Source organism: Vombatus ursinus, unplaced genomic scaffold (genome assembly GCF_900497805.2).
Source record: "Vombatus ursinus unplaced genomic scaffold, bare-nosed wombat genome assembly UNPS02014832.1, whole genome shotgun sequence".
NCBI lineage: Eukaryota > Metazoa > Chordata > Mammalia > Diprotodontia > Vombatidae > Vombatus > Vombatus ursinus.
The window spans coordinates 15,136,813-15,157,728 of record NW_020954610.1 but is presented as its reverse complement, the minus strand read 5'-3'; positions in this window follow the sequence as shown (position 1 = coordinate 15,157,728).

The window sequence follows — 20,916 nt, the reverse complement described above, 5'->3', positions numbered from 1 at the left end:
GAAGAAAAAGTAGACAACAGAGACAGAAACAATAGCTAGACCATATGCTCATGGGCTACATGGTAGCAGCCCAAGTGGGGAGACAAAAGTTTTCTCCTCCTCAGGAGACCTACAATATTCCTTGTCTCCCCACTCAAATGCAGCCAGGAAATGGGGAGCAAAAATTAACCAACAAGTGCCTTTTGTAAGCATTCTCAGTTGCAGCTCAGCAGCCAATTGAAATGCTTCTTTTCTTCATGTGGTAAGCAGACCACAAACAATAAATATGTATGCTCTAAAGTCTACCTGGAGATTACATCAGCAGAGAGTTTTATCACATGCTCATACAGACCATTGATCAGTTCCCACCCCAACCCCCATACAATTTTATATTCTTGCCTTGTACACAAAATGACCTATTTATAATACTTCCAAGGGAGCAATCTATAGATTTACCAGGAGCTGATCATGAAGCATTTTAGCTTTACAAACAAAACAAAGGAATGAATCAGGAGGGCCTGGCATGTGGAAATAAAGAGCTCAGACAGTAGAAGAGATAATGTCCCAGGAAACATTAATAGAACCTTGTACTAGAGAATAGTGCCTAGCCTCCTAAAGGGTGTGGCAACCTAAGAAAAGGGAAAAGGTCACAGGAAACCTAGAGAAATGCTTCAAAGGCCTAGACCAATGACAAAAGGTTGAAGGACTTCTCTCTCTCTCTCTTTCTCTCTGCTGTATTTGCACCCCCCCCCACTCTATTTTTCACTCCTTTTTAACTTTTCATCATTTTTCACCAGCAGCCTCATTTCACCATTTTGCCCCATCCCCAGCAAAACTTATCTAATGTCCCATTCCCTCAGGGTCTTGCTAAGAATTACAAAAGTGGTGTGTTCTGGTTCTCTCTCCTCTCTTTCCCTCTCCTTCCCCATTCCCTATCTTCTTTCTTTCTCCTTTTTCTTTTCTGTGTGTCTTCTCTTCTTTCTGTTCCTTCTTTTTATCTTTCCTCCTGTTTTGATAATGAAGGAGTTATGAAGGATATGAAGAAAAATGGTGTTCAATCCTTTTGCCCTCCTTGCAAGGGAGGGTGGAGTTGGAGTATCGACTATGAAAAGGTATCCCCTGCTTTTCGGATGCACAACAAAGGAAGATTTTCTTTTAAAGAACCAACCCACTGCTCCCTGAACAAGGGCTTGTGACATCCCCATCTGAGTTGCAGTGGGATTTGGGCCATGAAGCTCCCTCTGCTGGACAACCTGCACCAGTGTTTCCAATATGCTTCAAACTGCATCAGAAGAACTATGCATTTCTCCACTGCTACTCCCTCCCTGCTGAAGCTGGATTCTGACCTTACTGACCTTTGAGTCCTTGTGAGGGCCCTCAGCAGCATCTTCGCCCATCCCTTCAATTCGACTCAGTGAAGAGTTGCAGTGGCTGCATTCCTTCAGTCTGCAGAAAAAATGAGTCAAGAACATTTTGTCTTCATCTTGCCTATCCAGTTTCATATTTTTCCTTTTACTCAGTGTAAAAAGAAAGTTTCCTGATTAAGAAAACCTGGGTATCCCTGGAAAAGACATGTTAGGATTCCTAGAGAATGACTTCTTCTTCTCTTTTATTCTTCTCTTGGAGGGAAGAGAGCTCCTTCTTGATAGCACCAACCCTCACCTGTAGCAGCATTAACCCATTCTCCCCTTTTGTTCTTTGTCAATCTTCCCTTATATCTTGCATCTTCCTATATTAGTTTTTCCCTTTTTGTCAACCAAGGGACTCTCAGATCTCTGCTGGACTCATGAGTTCATAGGGCTGGAGGTCATCTAGTCCAGCCCTCTTATTTTGCAAATGAAGAAATCAAAGACTTTTGGTTAGGTTAAATAAATTGCCGGAGTTCCTATAGCTAAAAAGTAGCAGAGTTGAAATTTGAACCCCTGGCCCTTTGACTCCAAAGTCAGTTGTCTTCTGCATAATGCTTCCTCTCCTCACAAAGCTTTCATCTAAAATCAATTTCCCCTTGAAGCTATCATCCATTCTTTTTCCATCCCTACATTTGGAAAAGTGGTTGACATTTAACTTTAATTCCTTTCTACCCATTCACGCATTCAATCTCTCCAATCCCCATAACCACCCCCCTTCCCCCACCTAACATCACCACAACATGGGATCATAGATCCCATTAAGGGACCTCAGAGACCATTTAGTCTGATCCCCTGTTTTGCACATGAGTAAATTAAGCCCCAAGGATGTTGTCATTTGCCCAAAGTCACACATTAAGTCAAAGGTGGAATTTGAACCCAAGTCTTCTGACTCTAGAACCTAGAATTCTTTCTCCCTTTGAATTTTTAATTTCACAATTTTGATTTATTTCTCTGACCATCTCTCTTCTCTGTGCCCCCCTTTTCTGTTTTTCATTATTTTCCAGTCATGTTCTACTCTTCATGACCACATTTAGGGTTTTCTTGACAAAGATACTGGAATGGTTTGCCATTTCCTTCTCAAGCTCATTTTACAGATAAGGGAACTGAAGCAAGCAGGGTTAAATGACTTAAGGTTACACAGCTAGTAGATGTCTGAGACCAGATTTAAACTCAGGTCTTCTTGACTCCAGGCCCAGAACTCTTCACTGTACCCCCTAACCCACCTCCCTTAGCTTAAATGTAAATCTAGCTCTACTTGCCTCCAGTAGCCTTCTACTTCTAGGTCTGCCATGTGTTGTCTACATTACCCCAGGAAAGCCGCTTCTCCTCTCTGGGACTCAGTTTCCTCATTTATAAAATGAGAAGGTTGTGGATTATTTGATCCCTTCCAGCTCTAATTTGCTATTAAGCATCTAAATAGTCACTTGACCAGTATCCCAGTCCTCACTTTGCCTCATTCAAATATTTCCTCAAGATTCCTTTAAAAAATTCTTCTTCCACCTAAAAAATTAACCATGATAAACACTAAAAGACTAAACATAACCTTGGCTGAATTGGGCTCTCACTCCAACAGAGGCCACCAGCCTAGATCTAAGGAGAAAAGGCCACCAAAAGTGGGTATTTAATTAAGAAAGAAGGGGGGTGGTGGGGGGAGGTATTGGAAATTCTTCCACTTCCTATGTGAGGCAGCATCTTGGGCAGCATCCATTTTATAAGAACAGTTTCTCACTTTTACTCATTTGAGAATTGAATTAGCTTTTGTGTGTGCTTCACTAGCTTTACAGAACATGTCCCTGCAATCATTTAAGAGGCTATTAAATCCTACAGCATGTTGTCTGTACATCTGATAATTTGATTCTGAGTGATGTTTGTGTCATTACTAAGCATTTTAGTCGGCAACAATAACATTAAGAATATGTAGCCGGGTCCTTTAACTACCAACTCAAAGGAGATTTAGGAAACAGGATGTAGCACTAGTAATGAAGAGAATAAATTATTTTCCAAGTTGTTATATTTCAATGAGGGTGGGAAGGACTGGATTCAATTTAAAGATACTCCCAGCACTCACCTAAGTAATTTCTTTAGTTTCTCCAATGAAATGATGCAAAATTTGATTCTGTCAAGTGATGTTTGTGAAGTTGGAAATGCCCAAGACCTCCTCACGGTAAATGGTTTAAGGATTATCTTTGAAAACCTCTCTATAAGACAGCCTTGTAGATAAGAACAAAACCCCAAACAGCCCAAATCATTTTTACTGCTCTGGACTCCTTTACAGAAGTAACAGTGGTAGGACTACAAAGGCTATGTTTTTTTCTCTACTCACCCATCTGGCTTAAACTCTTACTCATCCTGGGCACAGAGGTTAAGTCCCTCCAAATGTGTTCTGAATTATGTTGTATTTTGACATCCTTTCCCAATTCCCTTATCCCTCTCACTTCCCCAAATCACAAAACCTACCACTATTCTTCTTGCTCATACATACCTCACCTTAGATTGACTATATTAGCTAGAGAGGTCTTTATAGATCATTCAATCACAGAAATGGAGAGATCCTTAGAAATTATCTAGTCCACATCCTTTACTTTTGAAAGAAAAAAACTTGAGTTCCAGTGTCCAAGTGACTCACTTAAGTTCACATGGGTAATAAATATACATGAGATCTGAACCCAGGTTGTCTGACTTCAAATTCAGTGCTCCTATTATTTCATGCTGCCTGAGTGAACAAAGAGAGATTTGATGACTTCATCAAGATCATGAAAAGAAGCAGTAACATAACTGGCATTAGAGCCTGAGTTGCAGCCCAATACATTATGTTCTGTCCCCATAGAAATTCTGATGACTCACAGTACACAGTGTCAGCATCCTTGAAATGCTGATGGTTGAGCTGGTGAGCTTAGATGCTAGAAGAATCATGGTAATCCTGGGTTCAATTGATGTGTGGATGAGTTAGCTTTACTCCTTCTCATAACCACTACATGGGAAAGGAGAGAAAGGAATAAGAATTAATCTAGCACATACTATGTGTCGGGCACTATGCTAAGCATTTTACAATTATCTAATTTGAGCCTTACAATGACCTTGGGAAGTAGGTGATATTATTATTCCCATTTTGCAGTTAAGATAACTGAGGTAAACTGACTTGCCCAGGGTTACACACCTATTGAGTGTCTGAGGTAAGATCTGAAATGAGGTCTTCCTCATTACAGGTCCAGAGCTCTATCCATTAAGCTACCAAACGCACCCTTAATCTCAGTTAACCATCTTGAAAGTATCTGCTATTGTTCACAAATAAGACAGTAAAGGAAGCTTAGTGCAAACCCATCATTACAATTATAAAAAACAATTCTGAGTCCAAACCCTTCTGGATGATAGGTCTATATCATTAACTTTGTGCATTTCAAAGGCAGCACACTTTTTTTCATAGCTCCATAGTGTTACATATGGCCCAGAGAGGGTCCTCCTCCCCAACAAAAGACACTAGCCAGGCAGTTTTCAGATGAAGAAATTAAAGCCATCTATAGTCATATGAAAAAATGCTCTAAATCACTATTGATTAGAGAAATGAAAATCAAAACAACTCTGAGGTACCACATCACACCTATTAGATTGGCCAACATGACAAAACAGGAAAATAATATATGTTGGAGAATAAGTGGGAAAATTAGAATACTAATGCTTTATTGGTGGAGTTGTGAACTGATTCAACCATTTTGGAGAGCAATTTGGAACTATGCCCAGAGAGCTATAAAAATGTGCATACCCTGTGACTCAGCAATAGCACTTCTAGGGCTGTATCCTGAAGAGATCATAAAATGACCTACGTGTACAAAAATATTTATAGCAGCTCTATATGTGATGGCAAAGAATTGGAAATTGAGGGGATGGACATCAATTGGGGAATGGCTGAACAAGTTGTGGTATATGAATGCAATGGAACACTATTGTGCTCTAAGAAATGATGAGCTGGAGGACTTCAGAAAAACCTAGAAAGAGTTATATGGACTGATGCTGAGTGAAGTGAGCAGAACCAGGAGAACATCCATGTTGTGTGATGACTAACTGATAAACTTAGCTCTTCTCAGCAATGCAAGGATCTCCAAAAGTCTCATGATGGAAAATGCTATCCACATCCAGAGAAAGAACTATGGAGTTTGAATGCAGATTGAAGAATATTATTTGCTCTTTTTTTTCTTCTGCTTTGTTTTGTTTCCTCTTTCTTGTGGCTCCTCCTATTGTTTCTAATTGTTCCTTACAACATGACTAATGTGAATAGGAATGTATATGTACAGCCTTTATCAGATTGTATGCTGGGAGGGAGGGGGAGAAAAACTTAAAACTCAAAAGCATATGAAAGTGATTGTTGAAAACTAAAAATAAATGAATAAAAAAACCAACAACAACAACAACAACAACAAAAGACACTAGGCGGGGATGTACCAGTAAATGTTTAACAGTCAGGTTTCTGAGGGGAAAAAAGTATATCCATGACACACTTTTATATGTTTAATCTGCATTATTATTTTCTCCGTCTCTTTCTTAAATCTAGACAATAAACAAAACAATAATTCTGGTTTATAGTATTCACTCATTTCTGAGATGTAAATGCACGGAGTGAATGTATAACATTTGGCTTTTGTGAGAGTGAATTAAATTGGCTCCAGAACTCCAGCAATATCTTTAGGCTCAGGCAAACCCAGTTCAGTCCTAAGCAAACTTGACCACAAGGAAAAAGAGAGTAGCTGGTTTTTCTTAAACATTCTACCTCATTACATTCCCATAAATGAAGTTATTCCATCCTTAAGCAAAGCTGAGATTTATAGTTAGGGTTTAACAGAATCCCTTCTATAAAAGTTATTTAATGTACAAAGTCGTTAGCTATCAGGTACAGGACAGATATTTACCTATTTCACAACCAAAGAAATGTTTCAAACACAAAAGACTCATAAGAGTACATTGACAAAAACTTAAATTGTGAAAATGTGACTCTTCACAAAAGACTCACAAGATCCCTTAAGCAGATACAGAAAACACATGAAATGCTCAAAGAACTCATAGACGCGCATAAACAGCTATAGAAACACATATCATTCTCCCAGGAGGTAAAGACTCCTGAGAGATTTGTGAGACTGCTAAACAGATTTCATTTTCATCTCAGTCTACGCTATCCAAGCAGCAACTTAAGGTCCAGTTCTTCTGGTCAGCCAAGTCATGGCTTGGGATTTAGAGTTTCGGAACAGTCTGATTACAGAAGTAATCCCCTCCTCCAAGAAGCAACACAATTTCAGCAAACATCCCTCTTCAAGTCAGTGCTCAAGGACTCTGGACATCAACTCATGAGGCAGATATCAAGGCTAGAAACATTCATCTCTGGATCACTCTTTGGTCACTAGTATTGGGGAGAAGGGAGCAGAAGAGGACCTAGGCTGGAACATGTACTCACTACTCACTTCTAGCATGTAGCTGCCATAATTGTCTCTGGGGAGGAAGAAAAGAGAGAAATCCACTCTCTCTAATGGAAAACCCAAGGATGAATTGTAGAGATTCTCTTTTTCCAGGTCTTTTCTACCCTAAAAGGTATACTACAAACATGTTTATATATATTGGGCACTCTAGACTTTTGTAGATGAGGAAAGTGAGGCCAAGAGAAGTTATATGACTTTGAGTCAATAAGCATTTATTAAGTGCCTGCTATGGTCAAAAGAAGAGGAAATAGAAAGGATCAGAGTCTGACTTCACCTTGTCAGCCTGCTGACAACAGCTCTGCCTGCCTTGTTCTACAAGCATCTTTGGTACAACACCCAGTCAACCACAGGAACTAACCAAGAACCTATGGTCGAACACATACCTTACAAAGGTCCAGATCACATGAGTCACCATAAGTAGCCTGAACATGAAGCCCACCAAAAGGGGCCAGGGCATAGTTTCATTTGCATAGGAAGTACCTTAGTGAGAGATATGGAGACGGAGCAGGAATCTGCTCTAATAACCCTCTCTCATTACAACAAAATCAAAGGATTATACATTTAGAACTAGAAGAGACCTTAGAAGCTATTTATTCCAATTTCCTCATTTTACAGATTAGGAAACTGAGGCCCAGAGAAGTTAAATGTCTTGTCTATGATTACATAGCTACCAAATAGGATAAGAAGGATTTCTATATACCAACCAATTAATATTAATTTCTCTAGAGAGAGGCATACTGATATGTATGTCTATAGGTAAATGTTGGTGATGATAAAGCTAACGGAGATTAATCCCCACTATTGACTGGAATGTGAAATGTACATAAGCAATAGCATAAGTATCAGCAATGTACATGTTCATTATTACTCACTGTTCTTCAGGAAGGTCTGGACATCATAACCTAGATGTCTAGATTGACTCAGACAGTTGGAAAAACAGAATGCTAATAAAAATTATAATGCCTTTCATTTGGAGGAAATGTCTAACTCTTTCCAAGTGTTTTTACATCCCTGATTCTATTTCATTGCACAACCACATACTTGAAGAAAGTAATACAGAGATTATGATCTCTATTTTGAAGATCAGGAACTGAGAGAGATGAAAGACACAGAATCATAGACTTTTAGACCCAAAGGAGCCATTCTCAGTGGCCTTCTTTTCCATGCTATACTTGAAAAAAGAATTCTTTCTTCAATGTGCCTAATAAGGAGTCATTTAACCATTGCTTTGAGGCCCAGAAAAATATAATAATAATATTTGTAAAGAGCCTAATATGTGCCAGGTACTATGCTAAGTATTTTATAAATATTATCTCATTTAATCCTCACAACAACCCTAGGAAGTAATTGCTATTGTTATGCCCATTTTACATGTTTACTCACAGTCACACAGCTAGCAAGTGTCTAAGGTCAGATTTGAGCTCAGGTCTTCCTGACTCCAGGCCTAACACTCTTTCCAAGGAGAATGAATGACCTCTCCCTGAGTATTCTGCCCAGAGGTCTGATACGCTATGACATTTACTAGGCCTGCTTTGAGCTAAATTGTCACAATCATTGATGGAAAGACTCCTAATTTGCAAGGCAGCCCATTTCACTTTGGGATGGTTCAAATGGTCAGAAATTATATCTTCTATCAAACCAAATTTTGCACTGTTATAACTTTCAAAACATCCAGGTAAAAGTCCTTTATAGATAACAAAAAACAATTACAATAATAGTATTTGTATAACATCTACTATGTGCCAGGCACTATATTAAACTCTTTACAAATATCTCATTTGATCATCACAATAATCCTGGGAAGTAGGTGTCATTATTATCCCCACTTTACAAATGAGGAAACTGAGGCAGAGGTTAAATGACTTGCCCAAGATCACACAGCTAATCTCCAAGGCTAAATCTGAACTCAAGTCTTCCTGTCTCAAGGCCCAGAATTCTAGCCACTGCACCATCTAGTTGCATACTACTTGTCTCACACGGTTATGGGGTGTTTAAGAAAGACTCGCACCTCTGGTATGAGCACTGCTGAACCTTTTTCAGGGTTATTCATCCACCTGTGGTGTCTATCTGGCATTCAACTCTCACCAGTTTCTCCAAGAAGTTGTAGTCTGCACAGTAGCCACACCCCAGTTAATCATCTCAGCGGACAGCTAAACCAGGTTGAGGCCTCATACCTATTGGTAAGTTGAAGGGCTTTATAACCCAAGCATGTGAAGACATCCCCCAGCAGAATGGGCAGATGAGAACAATTTGTTCAAATGGCCATGAAGGCAGCTGAAACAGGTGCTGCAGTGCTCTTAGAGCTTGGTTAGACATTAAAGATACCGATGTCATCCATTGCATCCCAGACTATCACCAGTTATCTTGACTTTTATCTTACCACTAGACTTTGATGATTCTGGAAGAGAGAGTGAGGCTGACAACTTCGTGCAACTCTGCCTCACTTAAATCCAATCCATGCACAAATCACCCTGTGATGTCATTGGTTCTCTTCAAAAACAACAACTTGTTTGATCCAACTCCCTTGCCCCCATCTTCTCTTCTCCAGGTTAAATATTCTCAGTTCCTTTAACCAATTCTCATTTGACTAGAACAGCGGTGGAAGAAGCTGCAGCCTCAAGGTCACATGTGGTCCTCTAGGTCCTCAAGTGTGATCCTTTGACCGAATTTTTTCTTCACATAATAAATACCCTTAATAAAAGAATTTGTTCTGTAAAACTTGGACTCAGTCAAAAGGCCACCCAAGGACCTAGGAGGTCACATGTGACCTCAAGGATGCAGGTTCCCCACCTCTGTGTTAGAACATACCTAAAATCACACAACTTGTTAGTAACCTGAGTATCTTGGGATACTCGGGTATCTTGGGACTCTTCCTTTACTTATGAGAGGGGGTGAAGAACATAAGAGATATACTGATGTGTAAGCTGACATTCTAAAGCAGGAAGACAATTCTAAGAGACTGAAGCACCTGTCTGGAGTATGTGGAAAAATATTTTCTGGTCTAAACCGTTTCATTTCATTCCATTCATTCATTCATTCATTCATTCATTCATTCATTCATCTATCTATCAATTCATTTATTTAAGTGTGTTTTATTGATGCTTTCTGTTTTTACATCAGGGTCATTTCTGAATATAAGCCCTCCAAACCCCCAACTTTGGAATAACCCAATCTTGTAAAAAAGAAAAAGTTAAACATAACTAAAAGAGTAACTGCAGCTGCCAATGTATACTTCATTCTGCCTCCTTGTTTCCCCACTTCACTACTGAGAGAAAAGGAGGAATGTTTCTTAATCTATTCTCTATGACCAAGAATGGTTATTATAATTCCTTCAAACTTGGCTTCCTTTTTTGGGTATATTACTCTTCTGGTTCTATTTCTTTCACTCAGCATCTGTTCATACAAATTTTCCCATATTTCTCTCAAATACTAATATTCATCATTTTTAATTAATAATAGGATAAATGGTGGCATGAGAACTAGTAATTGTCCTAGTTCCTTCATATCCTCCTCCATAGCAACCAATAAAGAGTACCAGACCAAATTCTGATTGGAAAACCCAAGAAAAAGCCACAGTGAGTTATTTTTTCAGCTCATTGAACAATAATATTTCATCATAGTCATATGCTGATGTGTTCTGCCATTGTTTAGCCAAAGTATAAGCATTTATCTTTGTCTAATTCCTTGCTACCACAGAAGGTGTTACTATGAATATTTTGTATATATTGGACCCTCTAGATTTTTATAGATGAGGAAACTGAGGCCAAGAGAAGTTATAGACTTTAAGTCGACAAGAATTTATTAAGTGCCTTCTATGTGCCTGGCACTGTGCCAAGCCTCAGATATACAAAGAAAGACAAAACAAAAGAAATGCAAAGAAGCAAAGCCAACCTAGTCCCTGCTTTCCAGAAACTCACATTCTAATGGGGTAGACAACATGCAAATAACTATGTATGAACAAGATATATCCAGGATAAATTGGGGATAATCTCAGAGGGAAGGCATCAAAATTAAGGAGGACCAAGATAGGCTTCCTGAAGAAAGTGGACTTTAGCTAAGATTTGAAAGAAACCAGGAGACAAAGATAAGGAGGGAAAGAACACTAGATATGGAGGATAGTTGACTAACGTGTGGAATTGGGAGATGGAGTATCTTGTTTGAGGATCAACAAAGACGCCAGTGTGACTGGATTACTAGAGTATGTGGTGAGGAGTAAGGTATAAGAAGACTAGAAAGAGCCAGGGGACTTTAAAAGTCAGAGGACCTGATTCTGAACATAATGGGGAGACATTGCAGTTGATGGAATGGAGAAGGAGGTGACATGATCAGACATGCACTTTAGGAACATCAGTTGGACAGCTGAGTGAAGGATGGACTAGCCTAGGAAGAGATTTGAGGCAAGGAGACCAATATGCTAGGCTATTGTGATAGATGTGAGGTAATGAAGGCCTGTACCTGGGTGGTGGCAATATGAGAAAAGAGAAGGTGGTCAAAAGTTATACAACAGATTCTTGGTAGAGCTAAGATTAGAATTTGAGTCACACTTTTAGGTTAGACAGCTATCCAATTTGACCAGCTGAGTGTTGTAATAAAACAAAGCAAAATAAGAAAAAAAAACAAAGGAAAAAAGAAAAGAGGTGTTGGAAGCACTTCTGCAGGTTACCAAAACTATATAAATCACTTATAGAGCATCCTTTAGATTTAGAGTTTCAACAAAGGCTATTCTCCCCTTCCCCACAGATTTGTGTAGTTAGCGAAATCCAGTCAGAGTTACTTCATTTGGATGAATTATAAATTACATATTTGTAAGTAGATTTCCCTAGAACTAGAAGGGAGCAGGATCATATCATCTAGTCCAACTTTCTCATTCCACAGATGAAGAAACTGAGACCTAGAAAAATATAATAATAATATTTGTAAAGAACCTAATATGTGCCAGGTACTATGCTAAGTATTTTATAAATATTATCTCATTTAATCCTCACAACAACCCTAGGAAGTAGTTGCTATTATTATACCCATTTTACATGTTTACCCACAGTCACACAGCTAGCAAGTGTCTAAGGTCAGATTTGAGCTCAGGTCTTCCTGACTCCAGGCCTAGCAGGCTTTCCAAGGAGAACGAATGGCCTCTCCCTGCTCATTCTGTCCAGAGGCCTGCTGCCCTATGAGATTTGCTAGGCCTCCTTTGAGCTAAACTGTCACACTCATTTGCCCAAGGCCCATCTTGGAGCCTTTCAAGTTTAGCTCCAGCTTGGGATGAGAAACATTCTGCAAGTTAGGGCTATGACAAGAAACTTGTTCCAATATATCTCTATTCAGCTAAGACAGGAGAGGTGTCTTTGGGGTGGGGGTAGAGGATGGAGCAGAATCAGGCAAAGCTGAAATCCTGATAAGCATTTGTCATTCCTTTGTCAGAAACCTGGCAGGCACATTACCCCCAAAATGTGCATCATAAATACAAGGCTCTCTATCGGTAATAAGGCAACATTTTCTTCCAAATATACTCAATACACCTCCATAAGAGTAATAGAGCAGAAGCAGCTTGATAACAAAGATGCCAATATTACCGAAAGGCAAGACAGAGAATTTACAAGGGGAAGAAGAGTTGCCTATTGACTTGTTACAAATGACCCAACTTTGCTCTTACTCAGAATATTCCTTCCTTTTCTGGTGGCCTCATGTATTAAATCAAAATCTATCCACAGACATTTATCTGGGGATTGGAGAGGCTTTCTACCCACCTCTTCTCTCCCTGCACCATTTTGCAGGCCTTAAATTAAGGCTACAAGTTGGGGAGAAACAACTGCTCATAGTGGAGAAGTTCAGGGTAGCATGTCACCAAAACTGATGGTTAAATGCCCCTACCTGGCTGACACCATTTATTGCAACAAAAACTTTTTCACTGGGCTCTCCCTACAGAAAGAGGAGGGACTACCTGATCTTCTAGGGCACTAGGACTCCTCAATCACCTCATGGTGTCTATTCTGGAGAGTGGAAAGGAGAGGAATTAGTGGGTCCCAAGCTCAGAATAAGTCATCAGGGTGATGGAACAACCAAAAAGCTTAATATGATATTGGGCTACACAGAGAGGGGCATAGCTTCCTAGAATAGGGAGGTGAGAGTCCCACTGTACTTCTTCCTCATTAGATCTCATCTAGAGTATTATATATTCAATTCTGGGAACCAGCTTAAGGAAGACATTGATAATCTGGATAGGGTCCAGAGGAGGGCAACCAGAAAAGTGAAGGTTGTTTAATTCATGACACATGAGGATTGGTTGAAGGAATTAGGAATGTTTAGCCCTGAGAGAGACTTGGGAGTGGGAGGGGGCATAATAGTTGCCTTTAAGTTGTCTTTGAAGGGTTGTTTTGTTTGGTTCCAGAGTCCAGAATCAGAAGCAGTGAGCAGAAGTTGAAAAAAGCTCAATTTAGGCTAGATGCCATCGAAAACTTCCTAACAAATGTTATTGTTGTTCAGTTGTTCAGTCATGTCCAACTCATCATGACCCCATGGACCATAGCACACCAGGCCCTTCTATATTCCACTATGTCTCAAAATCTATCCAGCTCATTGTTTCCATGACACTATCTATCCATCTCAATCTCTGCCATTCCCTTTTCCTTTTGCCTTCAATCTTTCCCAACATTAGGGTCTTTTCCAATGAGTTCCATCTTCTCATTATGTGGTCAAAGTATTTAAGCTTCAGTTTCAATATTTGACCTTCCAGTGAATAGCCTGAATTAATTTCTTTGAGTATTAACTGATTTGATCCCCTTGCTGTCCAAGGGACTCTCAAAAGTCTTATCCAGCACTACAATTCAAAAGCATCAATTCTGTGGCACTCAGCTTTCCTTATAATCCAACTCTCTTGGCCATACATTGCTACTAGAAAAACCATAGCTTTGACTCTGCTTTTTAATATGCTGTCTAGATTGGCCATATCTTTCTTTCCAAGGAGCAAGAGTCTTTTAATTTCATACCTATAGTCATCATCTACAATGATCTTTGAGCTCAAGAATATGACCACTTGTCAAGGGTATGGTAAAGAGGGATCATTTTTAGATATGGGTTGTACTAGGCGACCACTGAGGTCTTTTTCATCTCTTAAATTCTGTGCTTGTGTGACCTAGCTAAGACTTTCCCCAGGCCACATAGTATTTCTACATTCTCCTTCTAGCCTAGAGACAGTGGTTAATCAACTGACATCTCATGAAGGATGTAGCACGGCATAGTGCATAGGATACTGGACTTGGGGCTAGGAAGACATGGGTTTGAGTCCTGCTTCAGAAACTTATTTGCTGTATCACTCTGGACAATTCATTTAACCTCTCAGAGACTCAATTTCTTCATCTGTAAAATGAGAAGGTTGGAATCAATAACATCTAAATTTCCTTCCCCCTCTAAATTTATGATCTTCATTTTATGTTCACAGCAATTTGTCCCTTTGTTTATCACTTACCACATACTACCTTTAAAAACATGTTTCATTTCTTTTGGGGCAGCTAGGTGGCACAGTGAATAGAGCACTGGGCTTAAAATCAGGAAGACATATTAGCGAATTCAAATCCAACTTCAGACACTTACTAGCTGTGTCAGTTCTTCATGTGTAAAATGACCTGGAGAAGGAAATGACAAACCATTTCAGTATCTTTGCCACAAAAACCCCAACTGGAGTCATAAAGAGTTCAACATGACTGAACAGCTCATATCTTTTACTAGATTATAAGCTCCATGAGGGCAAACCATTCATTTTGAAATCCTCTTCAATCTATAGCTCAGTTACATGATTATACTACATATCCATAATCCATAAGTGATTCCAATGGAAACCCAAGCAGCATGGTACAGTAAAATAAACACTGGATAAAGAAGCTGAGGCTCTCCCTAGTTGTGTGGCCATGGGCAAGTCACTTTCTCTTTTTTTAAACTTATTTCCTGATTTATAAAATTAGGATAATAATAGTTGTGCTATTGTAGAAGGTTATTGTGAGAATTAAATGAGATGACATCTATGAAATGATATCTATAACTAGATAGAGATAGATATCTATACACACATAATATGTGTGAGTTAGAAATATGAGCAAATACTTACTGTTCCTAAGTATTTTGGACCTAAAATATGGCAGAAGATTAATCAATATTTTTGAATTGAGTCAAATATCTTTAAACTCTAGCCAAATGACCAGCACCCAACTAGGAGCTCACAGTCTTGTTGTAGAGTTACTAGTCACACATATGAAACAGACAGAGACAAAGAGAAAAGGCAGCCCCACCTCCAACTCTCCCATGCAGCTAAACCAGATTAAAATGTAATTGGGAAAGATCTAACAAAATAAATTTGAAAAGGATAGTACATAGATAATGGTAACGTGCAATTTCCTGAATCAATATGCAGTCCATAAGGATCCTTATGTACAGTTTCATGGTCATCATTTCTATTTGATTGCGACACCCTTGATGTAGTAGAGTTCTGACTTATGAACCTAAGAAAGATCTGAGTTCAAATACTGACATATACTAGCTACATGACGTTGGCAAGGCATTAAACCTCTCTGGGGAAACTCTCTAAGACTAAATTACAGAGAAGGTGTTGGTCTACATTCTGCATTAGTAGTGAGAATTCTCTCATCTGGGAGCGCACTGACAGTGAAATCACTGGTCAAGTCCCTAACCTTTAAAAATAGGACAATATAGAGTGTCTCAAAAGTTTTAGTTTAAGAAGCTTTACGCTTTAATAGCTTAAAACTACATTAAGACTTGAATGACATATTGTATAAGTTCTATAGAATCTCACACATTTGGAAGGGATCTCAGGGGCCCTCTAGTTCAATTCATATATGAATAGTAAGTTTTTCTACAACAGAAGGGGACAGAATCAATTGATCACCAATATCTTGCTCAACTCCACTCTCCCCATATTACTTCACATAAGAAAAAAGTTAAAGGAGGCTAGAGTGATTTGGGGAATCTTCATGCAGAAGGTAGAACTTCAATTGGTAGGATCTGAATGGACAAACAACATACAAGAGGACATTGTAGGAAAAGGGAACAAGGAACCACTTGGAGGTGGAAAGAGCAGACAAGGAGAATGGCCCAGCTGGAGCAAAGCATTAGAACTTCATTAAGGCACAATAGATAAATTGGAGGAATGTTCTGGGGGACCTTGCATTAGTTTTACTAACTTCCCTCCTGCTCTCACTGGCTCCTGCTTGTCTGGCTTTGTCTGAAATGTCCTCTAAGAGAGTATCCTGCATTTGCTTAATGGTGAAAATTAAAGTGTGTGTTTAATCCATGACACATGAGGATTGGTTGGAGGAATTGGGAATGTTTAGCCCTGAGAAGAGAGACTTGGGGATGGGAGAGGGGCAGAATAGCTGTCTTTAAGTTGTATTTGAAGGGTGAAAGTGAAAAATAAAAAAAAAAAAACGAATTCAGAGCATGATCTCTTTAGATTTGCCCTCCTAGGCAAGGCAGCTTGAGATATATACATATACATATACATATATATATATACATATATACATACATATATATCCATGTATGTATGTGTGTGCTTATTTTCCTTTTCTTGCATGAGATAGAGATTTTTTGGTAACCTCTACCTTCTTTTGGAGAACCTCTTAGCATGCTTCTGAGGCTACCCTGAGACTCTTTTGATGAAGGTACATTGAGCCTGGAATGAATAACCAGTCACCAAAGTCAATACCTGTTCTGGGGCTATGCTAAAATTGAAAGATTGCTGGAGGAATATCTTGCTGCAATGGGCTGATGAATTGGGGCACATACAGCCACAATAAAGATTGCAATGCTGTTAGAAGACAGGATTAGATTTTTCTGGACTGCAATAGTCTGCAATCATCTTGTTATATCATTTTGTTTATTGTTTTCTGTCCTGACTTATTTCCACAGCAAAAGGTGCATACAAAATAATTCTCCCAAGAACACTAAAATAATTTTGGTAGCAGACATTTAATCTAGCTTATTTTCCCCCATCAATTAGCAGTATATGAAGCTCTTGGAAGACAGTTTACCCTTCATTGTTCATGAATGCCTCATCATGGTAGAAATTTCATACCTAGTAAATTGCTAATGAAGATGTCATTTTCCTGGTGAGTTTACCTGATACACTATTTATCTTGCTTTTGCCATTAGATACAGTATTACTGCCAGATTTACAACCCCCCAAAAACAGAATTGATTTTTACTTAGTGTCTCTAGAACTAAAGGTTAAAGATGATTTTTTTAAATAGAGCTACAGCTTACTCTTCAACTACCCGAATCTACCTCATTGCCCAGGGAGGTAATCAAAGGCAGTGCAGTAACTTGGATGGGATGTCCAGGATTATGTCCCAAGATATCAACATTTTGGGGGGTGGAGTTTTTATTTCCTTCCAAGGAATTCCTGCTTCCTCCCAGCATGTTCTGAAAACTGAAGTCCCTACAATTCATAATTGTCCCTTAGAAATAGTCATGGGGCACAGGACAACCTTACTCCATCATCTAATGCGGCAAACTTGGGCCCCATTACTGTGGCATTTATCTGCAGGACTCATCTTCCTTTTTGACTGCCAAGCTTGTGGAGAAACAGAAAGAACTCTATGTGGAAGGATCTTCTAGCTCTTCCAATGCAAATGCATCCATGGAGGTATTGTGCTCTGGACCATCATGCCCTACCCCTTCCCCCAAATGTTTTTGCTTCAGTGTGAAAGTAAGCTAGGTGGAGCAGTGACTGAAACCCTGAAACTTGAGTCAGGAACACCTGAGTTCACATCCTGCCTAAAACACTTACTAGCTGTCCTGGGCAAGTAGTTTAACCTCTGTTTGCCTCAATTTCCTTATCTACAAGATGAGGATAATAATAGCACCTACCTACCAGAGTAGTTGTGAGGATCAGATGAGACAATATTTGTAAAGGACTTTGCAGACCACAATGATTATATACAACCTAGGTATTATTATCTGACTCTGACCAAATCCCAGAGGAACAAATCCAAATGAGAGTCCCTTACAGATAACCCTTTAAACCCTGTCCTGAAGAGCAGGAAAGAAGAGGAACACCTGTTAACTCTGTCTCTCTCTGGGTAAAACAAGCCCATTTTTAAAAAGAAATGTCACAGAACTGAAGTAATACAGATTGCCTCAATTTTGTGGAACAAGGTTTGCTAAATTGCGAAAGCTCCCCTCTCCCTAAACACCCAGAAACAACTCCACTAACCCCATGCACACATTTCACATATGGGCAATTGCAAAGAGACAGATTGTGGTATCCAGAAGAATCATAACTTTCCTTTACCTGATTCATGATCTGTATTCTTATTTTTTATAACATAATTTATAATGTCCCTACCATCCATACAGCTATCCATGGAAGAGAATTCTCTAAGGTTCAAGATGCCAGAGGAAGAAAGAATGATCCTATAGAAAAATACAGGGGCAGCTAGGTGGCACAATGGATGGAGCACTGGCCCTGGAGTCAGGAGGTCCTGAGTTCAAATCTGGCCTCAGACACATAACACTCACAAGCTGTGTGATCCTGGGCAAGTTATTTAACCCCAATTGCCTCACCAGAAAAAAAAAAAAAAGAAAAATACAGTCCCTGAAGTCACAGGATCTGAGTCAAATTCCATCTCTGATGTGACCCTGGGTAAATCATTTCCCCTTCTAGGGTCTCAGTTTCCTTATCTATAAAATAAAGTGTTTGCCATTTCCTTTTCTAGTTCATTTTACAGATAAATAACTGAGGCAAACAGTATTAAGTGACTTGCCTAGGGTAACACAGCTAGTAAGTGTCTGAGGCTGGGTTTGAAATCGTGAGCAAGAGTCTTCCTGATTCCAGGCCCAATGCTCTATCCACTGCACCACCTAGTTGCCTTATATAGCCAGGGTTACAAAGACAAAAATGAAGCAGTCTCTGCTATCAAGTTATATAGTTGGTTCCCTAGCATTGGTTGGAAGACTGGTACTCAACCCAAAATTATAGTTTCAAACTTAAACTTTAAATTTAATCATTCATAGCCAGGAAAAAACTTGTTATCCTCTCCCCTCCCCCTTTTCAGTCTTTCCTTCCAATCCCTTATATTCTACACTATGGACAGAATGAAGCTCTTTTCTATTTGACACCTGCCTTTCTCTTGCTCACTTCCCCCCACTGTGGTCTGGTCAATTTCCCATAAATAACCTCAGCATCTCATCCCCCGTCTTCTCTATCCTGTTTGCAAACCCAAGAAGACTGAAAGTAGGCCAGCAGGGGAGGAGGGAAATATAGCCTTTTCAATGTGGCAAGTTTGAAGTATTTGATAAACCTAATCAGCAAAAACAATAAAAGCATCATCTCCAGGCCATCCTTTGGCTTACTTCCTGTAGAAAGCTACATCTAGTTTCTGGCAGATTGTTCTTTCTGCTTTAAACAAGGAGATTATTGGAAGGAAAGATGCTAGTGTCTGAACATAGTATTTTGGTACCACAGGATTTTAGAAATACACCCTCACACACATGTCCTTTATCTGAGGCATAAGAGGAGCTGAAGTAAGAGGCTTCTACTCCAACTGAGATGATTGTCTGACACCATCATCTCCTGATGAGTAAGGGGAATCTCCAGGCCAAGCAGGAATGCATTTAGGTTGATGGTGCCCTGAGAGAAGAGTTAATTTTCACCATTAAGCAAATGTAGGATACTCTCTTAGAGGACATTTCAGACAAAGCCAGACAAGCAGGAGCCAGTGAGAGCAGGAGGGAAGTTAGTAAAACTAACCAACATGCAGGGCTACTTTGGGAGAGCAAGGAAGATATATGATGGAGTCAAATGGAAAGATTGGGACAATGGGCCATAGAAAAGAAATACTGAAATTCAAGGGCTCTTGCTCTATGGGCATCATAAGTCAATAGAATGGGACCGTATTTCACTGCTAAGTGGATGTCTATAGGTTTGTGCTGAGGAGAATGGCATGGTGATCTTTGAAATGTGGGAAGCATAGCTAGGTTAGCTGTTGTTGTTATCCTTCATTTTGGAAGAGGACCAAAATGACATCACTATGCTAGAGTCAAATTTTAGTGTGTCTGACTGTGGCTGATCAGGCCAGTATGAGCTCAGAATGTTCTAACACAGGTCAGGCACAAATAGCTCATGTGAACCTTTGGGGTGGATTCTCTAAGTCTGCATACCTCTCATTTCTCTTGAACTATTTCAATTCTATTTAAATTGCTCATAGAGCACAGCACCTTTTCTGATGTAGGGACGCCATGCTGAACAGTCCTGTACCAGTGTCTCCCATGTCACACAATCAATTCCAAAGTTCTTAAGAAAGACCTTGAGAGTGTCCTTGTATCTCTTCTTCTGACCATCATGTGAACGCTTGCCCTGTGTGAGTTCTCCATGAAATAGTCTTTGGCAAGCTTATGTTTTGCATTCAAAAAACGTGGCCAGTCCATCAGAGTTGAGCTCTCTGAAGCAGAATTTGAATGCTTGGCAGTTTAGTTCGAGAAAGGGCCTCAGTGTCTGGTACCTTATCCTGCCAAGTGATCTTCAGAATCTTCCTAAGACAATTCAAATGGAAGCAATTCAGTTTCCAGGCATGGCCCTGGGATACTGTTCAGGTTTCACAGGCATACAACAATGAGGTCAACACAACAACTCTGTAGACCTTTAGTTTGGTAGCCAGTTTAATACCTCTTCTCTCCCATACTTTCCTTCAGAGCCTCCCAAACACTGAGCTAGCTCTGGCAATGCATGCCTCAACCTCATTATCAATATGTACATCCCTGGAAAGTACACTACCAAGGTAAATGAACTTATCTGCAGCATTCAAAACTTCTCCATTTGCTGTAATGGATGGTTTCACATAGGGATGCTGTGGTGGTGGCTGATGGAGCACCTCTGTTTTCTTGGTGTTAATTGTTAAGCCAAAATTGGCACAAGCAGCAGAGAATTGATCCATACTTTGTTGCATCTCAGCTTCAGAGGCTGCATTGAGTGCACAGTCATCTGCAAACTGAAAATCATGCACCAACATTCCCTTCACTTTGGTCTTGGCTCGTAGTCTTTTCAAGTTGAAGAATTTACC